The 10,259-nt window shown below is 45.2% G+C and overlaps 1 non-coding gene across 1 annotated transcript; it reads left to right on the top strand.

Annotated features, from left to right (window-relative positions):
- Positions 1–427: 427 nt before the first annotated feature.
- trnav-cac (transfer RNA valine (anticodon CAC)) lies at positions 428–500 on the top strand. Its single transcript has one exon. It is a non-coding gene; the product is annotated as a tRNA-Val (tRNA).
- The last annotated feature ends 9,759 nt before the right edge of the window (positions 501–10,259 follow it).

The following is a 10,259-nucleotide window of genomic DNA, read 5'->3' as shown; positions in this document are numbered from 1 at the left end:
CCTCCTCCACTTCCTCTGGTAGCTCATTCCAAACACGCACAACTTTCTGCGTGGGAAATGTGCCTCAGATCCTTTGTCAATTTCAGTCCACTCACCTTAAACCTATGCTCTCGAGTTTACAACTCACACAAACTTGGGTAAAACACGTAAATACTCAGTTTACCACCCTTCCATAAGATCAAATCGCAGCCGTTACCCTGCAGGGAAAGTCGTCCCAGCCTATTCCACCTCGCCCGACGGATCCAAACATTGACGACATTCTTGTCTATATTTTGTCATCAATTTCACGTGTCTTTTTTTTAATGTTTTCAAGATGTCAGTTTCGCTGGACAACAACGAGCTCTGGGAAACAGAAAGGTGAAACGTAGAATGGCTTCAACTTTCAGTGCTGGATACCACTGAGCCGCAGCACAGGCACCAGCGGCTTGTTTCTGTAGTGTAGTGGTCATCACGTTCGCCTCACACGCGAAAGGTCCCCAGTTCGAAACTGGGCAGAAACTGCTTTGTTCTTCAACTGCTGCCTTTTCCATGGACAAGAACGAAGCTTCCTTGCTTGCTTTCCCATCTGCAAACCTGCCTTCGAATTTGCTGGAACAAATCTGTTCTCGTAGTGAAATGTAATGCAATTCCATTTCATGACTGTGCAGAGCATTGTCAAGTTTTTCTGCAACCTGGTTCTGATCATATGCCATTCTGTTTGAGAGTGTAGTTACCGCTTTCTGATCCTTCCACGAAAAGCAGTACCGCAATTGCATTCCTTGCGCAGGCGGCTCGGTTCAAAGACAGGGAAGAAACTGATGCTCAGGTGTCACAGCGCACCACGAATTCCTGAACTTGTCTGCCTGTCAAGTATACCCCAAGGTCGTCTCTGAAAGACCTCATTTGGAAGCTGTCTGTCCTTCTTCAACGTGCGAGAATTGGCACCAGAGGTCCTGAATCATGTTTTGGAGCAGTTCGCACGTTAGTGACTCATTCAATTAGCAACAGCAATGAAAGAAATTACACTCTCAGAGGAACCTCCGGACCTGTGCTTTCATAGCGTCGCTAGGATTAAGGTCCGCCCCGAGATCTAAGTCATGTTGGAACTGAAACAGAGGAATCGACAGAGAGGCTACAGAATGACATCGCATCCATTTGGTTTTCTTTAAAACACTGACGAGCAGGAAAATGTAAACGGGGAGGGCGAGTGGGGAAGTGAGGCAGTTGCAGCTCTGGTGATTTTCCTTCTTTGTGATTCACTCAGCAACCAGAGACGTGAAAGTGACTCAGGCGGGAGAGCTCTTCACATCGAGAACAAAAAACACTCAAGTGTAGTTAACACCTCTTCCGGAGTGGGGGTGGGGTGAGGTAATTACCTTTTGACTTCTGTGACTATGTTCAGAAACTGCATTTTAGATCGAGGTGAACAGAAAAAAACATTTCTAAAAAGCACCATGGAATTTAGCAAAATTTATTGAGTCGCTTCTCGTCGATTCCCACACAGGTTTCCAACTCAGTTTGTATCCATGTGGCTCATGTCCAGGAGTGAACATCTCTGTAGCAAATTGCACGGTTAAGGTAAAAGGCAAGGAAAGTGGCATCTCGAACTGGCTCCGAGGTCAGAGTATCCTCACAATGTGATCTGTCGTTCTCGGATTGTAATGCTACCGCCGGTTTAAGGGTGGAGAACATTCTTTGGGACACTTATTCTGCAAAACAGACACAGTGACTGAAACTGTGCTGCACGGTATGATGTAGAACACGGCCTGTTCAGCTTTGTGCATTTTCCCTGGAGTCCGGTGTGTTTCATAGAACATAGAACATAGAAGAATACAGCGCAGTACAGGCCCTTTGGCCCTCGATGTTGCGCCGATCCAAGCCCACCTAACCTATACTAACCCACTATCCTCCATATACCTATCCAATGCCCGCTTAAATGCCCATAAAGAGGGAGAGTCCACCACTGCTGCTGGCAGGGCATTCCATGAACTTACGACTCGCTGAGTGAAGAACCTACCCCTAACTTCAGTCCTATATCTACCCCCCCCCCTTAATTTAAAGCTATGCCCCCTTGTAATACCCGACTCCATACGCGGGAAAAGGTTCACACTGTCAACCCTATCTAACCCCCTAATCATCTTGTACACCTCAATCAAGTCACCCCTAAACCTTCTTTTCTCTAATGAAAACAGCCCCAAGTGTCTCAGTCTATCCTCATACGATCTTCCTTCCATACCAGGCAACATCCTGGTAAACCTCCTCTGCACCCGTTCCAGTGCCTCCACATCCTTCCTCTCGTATGGCGACCAAAACTGCACACAATATTCCAGATGCGGCCGCACCAGAGTTTTATACAACTGCATCATGACCTCAGGACTCCGGAACTCAATTCCTCTACCAATAAAAGCCAGTACGCCATATGCCTTCCTCACCGCACTATTTACCTGGGTGGCAACTTTCAGAGATCTATGTACATGGACACCAAGATCCCTCTGCTCATTCACAGTACACCATGTTCCGTGTAAACGTGAAAGTCGCCCTGTTTCGAGCAATGGGTGAAATCATTGAGCAAAGCAAGAGTCGAAATTGCAGTAAGGTCAAGCAGATCATGTTTACTTGACCAAATCATAAGCGAAGATATATTCTCACGCACTCACAGATACATTTGTAGCTGAAAAGAGTCTGAGAAGATAGACTCAGCTTACCATTGATTTTTGTCTGGATTGATGGGCTATCATTATCTGCTGCGAAAATGACATTGTAGCCGGACACATCCCAGCAGCTGTGCGAGTCGGAGAGGGATCCCTTGGAACCCTTTTCATGTGACTTTGCATCTGTTGTTATGCAGCAGCACAATTGGAAATGCAAGAAAATGGGAGCGCGCAGCCCGCTGGTCGTGTGGCCGAGTGGTATAAGGCGCTGGATCCAGGTTCCAGTCTCGAAAAGGTGAGGGCTCGAATCCCACCACTGTCATTTCTGCTGATCGACTCCGACGCTGCAGCTCGTTAAAATGCTGTTTCCGTCCCCATTGGATATTGATGTTGAAAACAAAAGTAAAGTGGGTTTGCTTCCCAGGGAATTAACTGTGGTGTGGGATAGTGCCAAATATTTCTAAGTGTCTCTGCGGTCATGAGCGTGTTCGCCTCCCGCACGGAAAATCTCCCGCAGTTTTGCCGTTCCAGGCAGGTTGAGCTTTTACTGGAACCGAATGGAGACTGTTATTTCATCGCTGTTGTGAAACAAAGTCCTACGGTCACTCTACGCGTCGTTATTTGGCTTTCTGGCTAATGGGAAAATTGTTCCAATGAATTTCGATGTGGTATGTTATTGAATTTCTCCCATTTCCTTCATTTCAGTCCTGGAGACATCGGAAGGGAAAGGTTACCTAATCGAGACTGTGATTGGTGAAATTCACTTTTTACGGCCAATTCTTATTATGTTCTTTCTTTCTCTCTTTTCAGCATTGTCTGGGAAGTGGTGGTGCATTAAGGCTGCAGTATGTTTGAAAGAGGAGTTTGGAATTGCCCTGTTGTTAGTTGTGAGATTACTTTATGACTCATGCCCTCGGACTGTCTCACATTTAGTATTCATGCATCCCTGTGTCTAAAAATGCATTTGGTTTGCCAGTTTTGTTTGTTTTCCGTGTTAAATGCTTTCTGTTTTGCGATTCGCTCAATACATTTTGAGTTAACAGGGTTTCTGAGGTCACTTCCAGCAGCAAATATCCTCAACTGAGGATCTGGGCAAATTTCACAGAGTATGGTCAGTCGGTGCTAAAGTGAGGAAGTCGTTCGTTTCTGCAGTGTTTTACAATGCTACCTTTCCCGTGAGCAGTCGAACAGACTCAATGATTGTGCCACAGACTGCGACGGCAAGCTCCGCTAAAAAGTAATCCTTTAAAGCCGGTGTCAGCAACACAACGTTATTGGGGTACACCGCGTGGAAACAGATACTGCGGGGTATCTCGTCCATGCTCACCACATAGCCAAAATTAAACAAGTCCCGTTCCCTAGCATTTGGCCACAATCCCTATAAACGCATCCTATCCAGAAACTCACCCGATTACCTTTGCAATTTTCTGAGTGTAATAGCCTCCTCCACTTCCTCTGGTAGATCATTCCAAACACGCACAACCTTCTGTGTGGGAAATGTGCCTCAGGTCCTTTGTCAATTTCAGCCCACTCACCCTTCAACCTATGCTCTCGAGTTTTCAACTCACCCCAACTTGGGTAAAACACGTTAATACTCAGTTTACAACCCTTCCACAAAATCATGTCGCAGCCGTTACGCTAGCTATTCCACCCAGCCTATTCCACCTCGCCCTACGGTACAAACATTGACGACATCCTTGTCTGCATTTTGTTATCAATTTCACGTGTCTTTTTTTTTTTAGGTTTTCAAGATGTCAATTACGCTGGACAACAAAAAGCGCTTGGAAACAGAAAGGTGAAACGACGAATGGCTTCAACTTTCAGTGCTGGATGCCACAGAGCCGCCGACGCGGTGTTTGCGGCTTGTTTCGGTAGAGCAGTGGTCATGACGTTCGTCTCACATACGAAAGGTCCCCAGTTTGAACCTGGGCCCAAACTGCAGCCTTTCACATGGGCAAGTACGTATCTTTCTTACTTGCTTTCCCATCTGCAATGCTGCCTTCGAATTTGCTTGAACAAATCTGCTCTCGTAGTGAAATGTAACGCAATTCCATTTCATGACTGTGCAAAGCATTGTAAAGTTTTTCTCCAACCTTGTTCTGATCATATGCCATTCTGTTTGAGAGTGTCGTTACCGCTTTCTGATCCTTCCACGAAAAGCAGTACCGCATTTGCATTCCTTGCGCAGGCGGCCCGGTTCAAAGACAGGGAAGAAACTGATGCTCAGGTGTCACAGCGCACCACGAATTCCTGAACTTGTCTGTCTGCCAAATGCAATAGCTGTAGAAGGAAAAATAAAACGTGCTCCAAACTTCCCTTTATCATTCATCCCTGGTTTTCAAGTTCTAAACTCTAGATATAGATCCATACGAATGAGCGAATTTACCTCCTGTTAACTCCCACCAAACTCACATCGCCTGGAACTCTTCCATATGGACACAACTCAGTTTTACCTGGTGTCACACCACATGATCTATTCGTCTTTTCCACCACGCAATGAAACCCCGTCTTGTCTTTTCAAATGTCATTATCACTCACTACATCGATGGATTCCTTTCCATTTTTTTCTTTCCAAGTAAACACTGTCCATTCTATCTGACGACCTTTCATTCCAGTCATCGCTATCCATGTCTTTTATTATCTCTTTATATTCCAGTATTTTTCATGTTGAGAAAGGATGCTGGGTCCAATGCAACAAATTAAAGCCCGCTCTAATGCTGTATACTGCCATGACCAACGTAGTGAAAATGGAAGCTAATTCTTTCAAAAGTGAATCCGTTAGTTGTCACATTATGTATCAATCCCTGACTGGGAAGTGACCGTTTTTCCTCACTTGTCTCTCCTTTCTGAACATTTGCTAAAGCAACACAGTAAGGGAACATAGAATGCCTAAAGTTCAGAAACTGACTATTCGCTGCAAGAAATGCACACCAATCCTCCAGGGATTAACCCTCACAGAGCAATACTTTACCCTTTTTCTCTTCATTTGCTCCTGAATAAGGCACCTTACTGACAGTCGACCCAGTTGTAGGCAAATCATATCTCTGGCGCAGTGAGGCAGCAGTGACAACCAGTGAGCCAACTTGCGGCCCTGTGCAATATTGCAAGGCACATGCGGACGGGTTTGAAATGCGATTCCTGTCAAAGATGCTCTACTTTCGTTGTTGCCCTTATTAGGAACAATGAATCCAGATTCCCTGACCAAGAAATGAACCCAAACCACAGCGGTGAAAGCGCTGCATCGTAACCATTAGCCGACCAGGAAGGACGGCATGTGCAGTTGTATCTTCTCTCAGCAGCACAGCTTTCTTTTCCAGCGATGAGAAATTTCTATCAAAAAAGAATGTTCGTGACACCGTTCTTTTACAGCACAGAATCATACATTATGTCAGTGCCAGTCATTAAACATCCATCCATTCTCGTTTCCAGATACCAATACTTGGCCCACAGCCTGACGTCTGAAGTGTTCATTTCAATGAGACTTTCCATGCAAAGTTTTAATCTCAAATGAACCAGCGATAGAGACTGAAGTCAGATACCGTCACATTTGTTCCTGACCTGTGGGAGAACTGAACCTCATTTTGACCCATAGAGGGAACTATACAGACACATCTTTTGATAGCGACGAAGGACTCAGGAGAGCCCAATTTCCATAAAATGAAGAATTGAACAGTCTGGCCTCTTCTTTGTTCACTATTAGCTTTAAAACCCGTTTTTGTTTACGTAGGTAAACTGGCAGGAGGCTGTCCTTCTAAGACTGCCCCAATCGTGAATATTTGGAACCTGCTAAACGTTAAAGGTGAAAATAGATAAGTCCCCTGGGCCTGATGGCATTTATCCTAGGATTCTCTGGGAAGCAAGGGAGGAGATTGCAGAGCCATTGGCCTTGATTTTTATGTCCTCGTTGTCTACAGGAGTAGTGCCAGAAGACTAGAGGATAGCAAATGTGGTTCCCTTGTTCAAAAAGGGGAGTAGGGATAACCCTAGTAACTATAGGCCGGTGAGTCTCACTTCTGTTGTGGGCAAAGTCTTAGAGAGAATTGTAAGGGATAGGATTTATGCACATCTGGATAGGAATAATGTGATCAAGGATAGTCAGCATGGTTTTGTGAAGGGCAGTTCGTTCCTCACAAACCTTATTGAATTCTTTGAAAAGGTGACGAAGGAGGTTGATGAGGGGAAAGCGGTAGATGTGGTATATATGGATTTTAGTAAGGCGTTTGATAAGGTTCACCATGGTAGGCTACTGCAGAAAATACGGAGATATGGCATTGAGGGTGAGTTGGAGGTTTGGATTAGGAATTGGCTGGATGGAAGAAGACAGAGGGTAGTAGTTGATGGCAAAGTTTCTTCATGGAGTGCCGTCACTAGCGGTGTTCCGCAAGGATCTGTTTTGGGACCATTGCTGTTTGTCATTTTTATAAATGACCTGGAAGAGGGGTTAGAAGGTTGGGTGAGCAAGTTTGCGGATGATACGAAAGTCGGAGGAGTTGTTGACAGTGAGGAAGGATGTGGTAGGTTACAGCAGGATATAGAGAAGCTGCAGAGCTGGGCAGAAAGGTGGCAAATGGAATTCAATGTAGCTAAGTGTGAGGTGATTCACTTTGGGAAGAAGAACAAAAAGATGGGGTACTGGGCTAATGGTCGGATACTTGGTAGTGTGGATGAGCAGAGGGATCTTGGTGTCCATGTACACAGATCTCTGAAAGTTGCCACCCAGGTAAATAGTGTGGTGAGGAAGGCATATGGCGTACTGGCTTTTATTGGTAGAGGAATTGAGTTCCGGAGTCCTGAGGTTATGATGCAGTTGTATAAGACTCTGGTGCGGCCGCATCTGGAATATTGTGTGCAGTTTTGGTCGCCATACTATAGGAAGGATGTGGAGGCACTGGAACGGGTGCAGAGGAGGTTTACCAGGATGTTGCCTGGTATGGAAGGAAGATCGTATGAGGAAAGACTGAGACACTTGGGGCTGTTTTCATTCGAGAAAAGAAGGTTTAGGGGTGACTTGATTGAGGTGTACAAGATGATTGGGGGTTAGATAGGGTTGACACTGTGAACCTTTTCCCGCGTATGGAGTGGGGTATTACAAGGGGGCATAGCTTTAAATTAAGGGGGGGTAGATATAGGACTGAAGTTAGGGGTAGGTTCTTCACTCAGCGAGTCGTAAGTTCATGGAATGCCCTGCCAGTAGCAGTGGTGGACTCTCCCTCTTTATGGGCATTTAAGCGGGCATTGGATAGGTATATGGAGGATAGTGGGTTAGTATAGGTTAGGTGGGCTTGGATCGGCGCAACATCGAGGGCCAAAGGGCCTGTACTGCGCTGAATTCTTCTATGTTCTATGTTCTATGTTAATTTCTCCACCTCTGAGGCAGCCTGGCTAGCTGTGCTCTTCCAGCCTCCTATCTGTTTCATTTGGATTCCAGCACATTCCTGTTTCTACATAAGGAACGGAAGCACACAGCCGCATCCCTGTTCGTATTCGTCCTGCACTGTTTCACCATTACTTTACTGCTTCTCCTGAGTCACGTTGTTCTTCCTGCCAAACAAAGGCATTCTTCGCATCAGAAGCTTGTCATTCTCATATTCCTCGAAAGAAAAACACGGATGTGGACTTCCAAACTGAAACAGATGAGGCCTGGTCTGCTTAAAAAAATGACTTCCAGCTGTTCCTTCAAAAATATTACCTAACAACATATAGAACGCACCTTCGGATGCTTGCTGCAATAGTTGTAAGAAAATTCAGCAAGACCGCCGTGAGAATGGAGGCTACAACTCCTGGTTTACAAAACCAGGGCTCGAACCACTGAGTTAAGGAAGCACTAACGTCTTGAAACTGACAAAAGATGATGACCTCGAGCAGAACAAATTCTGTCAAATCAGTTTTGTGATACAAGCTTCGTTTTGTGTGACAAAATACGACTTGAAACCCACTTCTTTGATCACTTGTTTGTTATAACACTTTGTCAGCTTCCCAATATCTCATAATGTGATAGTGATCAACATTTCTTTAAACTCACACAGAGGAAAAGTTTTGAAGTTTCTATCATGAAAAAGGCACGTTGTAGTGTTAATACCAATTAATTGTCATTGATTTCAGCATGTATTGCAGTTTTTCTTCATCACTTGGTGAGTAATTCCTTTCCTATAGCCCTGTGCGAACTACATAGCGATGGGATTTCATAATTTATGGCTTTGGCAGATGACGTTTAGGCACCAAACGTGAAACAGTTCAAATCGAACATGCTCTGGAGGTTGGAATTCGAGGGAATGCAGATATCTGAGAGAGCACTTTTAAACACAATCTCGGGTGTCGTGTCCGCTGGCTGGGTTGGCATACTATAGACCAGCTCTGTTTGCTCTTGAGTGGGCTGGACGACATGACAGTGATACATAGAGGGAAGACAGTCAAGAGATTTGTGGAAAATGATGAAACCTTTGAAATTTAGCTGCCCAGTGGTGGCTGAGCAACCCTTGTTGTGAGTGCACCCACATGCAGAGAAGGTATTGGAAGACATCAGGATTACATCATTGGGTGAATAACCTGCAACTCCTTCCCTTCCACCATGAGGGAGCCCGTGTGGAAAGATAAAGCTGTGAAGGCCGCATTGCACGTTTGGGAAAATGGGCGTTGGTAAAAATGTCATTCAGATAATGAACAATGAAACAGTGAACAGAACGCAAGTGCAACGTTGAACAGAAGCTGAGGGAGTTAGAGCATAGAACATAGAACATAGAACATTACAGCGCAGTACTGTCCCTTCGGCCCTCGATGTTGCGCCGACCTGTGTACCAATCTGAAGCCCACCTTACCTACATTATTCCATGTACGTCCATATGCTTGTCCAATGACGACTTAAATGTACTTAAAGTTCGGGAATCTACTACCGCTGCAGGCAAAGCGTTCCATACCCTTCCTACTCTCTGAGTAAATAAACTACCTCTGACACCTGTCCTCTATCTATCATTCCTCAATTTAAAGCTATGCCCCCTCGTGCTGGTTGTCGCCATTCTTGGAAGAAGGCTCTCTCTATCCACCCTGCCTCACCCTCTGTTAAGTCACTTCTCAACCTTCTTCTCTCTATCGAGAAAATTACAAGTCCCGCAGCCTTTCCTCGTAAGACTTTCCCTCCATACCAGGCTACATCCGAGTAAATCTCCTCTGCACCCTTTCCAAAGCTTCCATGTCCTTCTTATAATGCGGTGACCAGAACTGTACACAATACTCCAAGTGTGGCCGCACTAGAATTTTGTGCATCTGTAGCATAACCTCATGGTTCCAGAACACGATCCCTCTATTAATAAAAGCTAAAACACTGTGTGCCTTCTTAACAACTCTGTCAATCTGGCTGGCAACTTTCTAGGATCTGTGTACCTGGACACCGAGATCTTTCTGTTCATCTACACTACCAGGAATCTTACCATTAATCTAGTACTTTGCATTCCTCTTACTCTGACCAAAGTGAATCACCTCACACTTGCCCACATTAAATTCCATTTTCCACCTCTCAGCCCAGCTCTGCACCTTATCTTTATCTCGCTGCAACCTTCTACGTAACTCGTCACTATGCACAACTCCACCAACCTCAGTGTCGTCTGCAAACGTACTAACACACCCTTCTACACC

Source organism: Chiloscyllium plagiosum, unplaced genomic scaffold (genome assembly GCF_037043375.1).
Source record: "Chiloscyllium plagiosum isolate Xiang-an unplaced genomic scaffold, Cpla_swu_hap1 HiC_scaffold_51, whole genome shotgun sequence".
Taxonomy (NCBI): domain Eukaryota; kingdom Metazoa; phylum Chordata; class Chondrichthyes; order Orectolobiformes; family Hemiscylliidae; genus Chiloscyllium; species Chiloscyllium plagiosum.
This window is presented reverse-complemented; position numbering and strand designations above follow the sequence as displayed.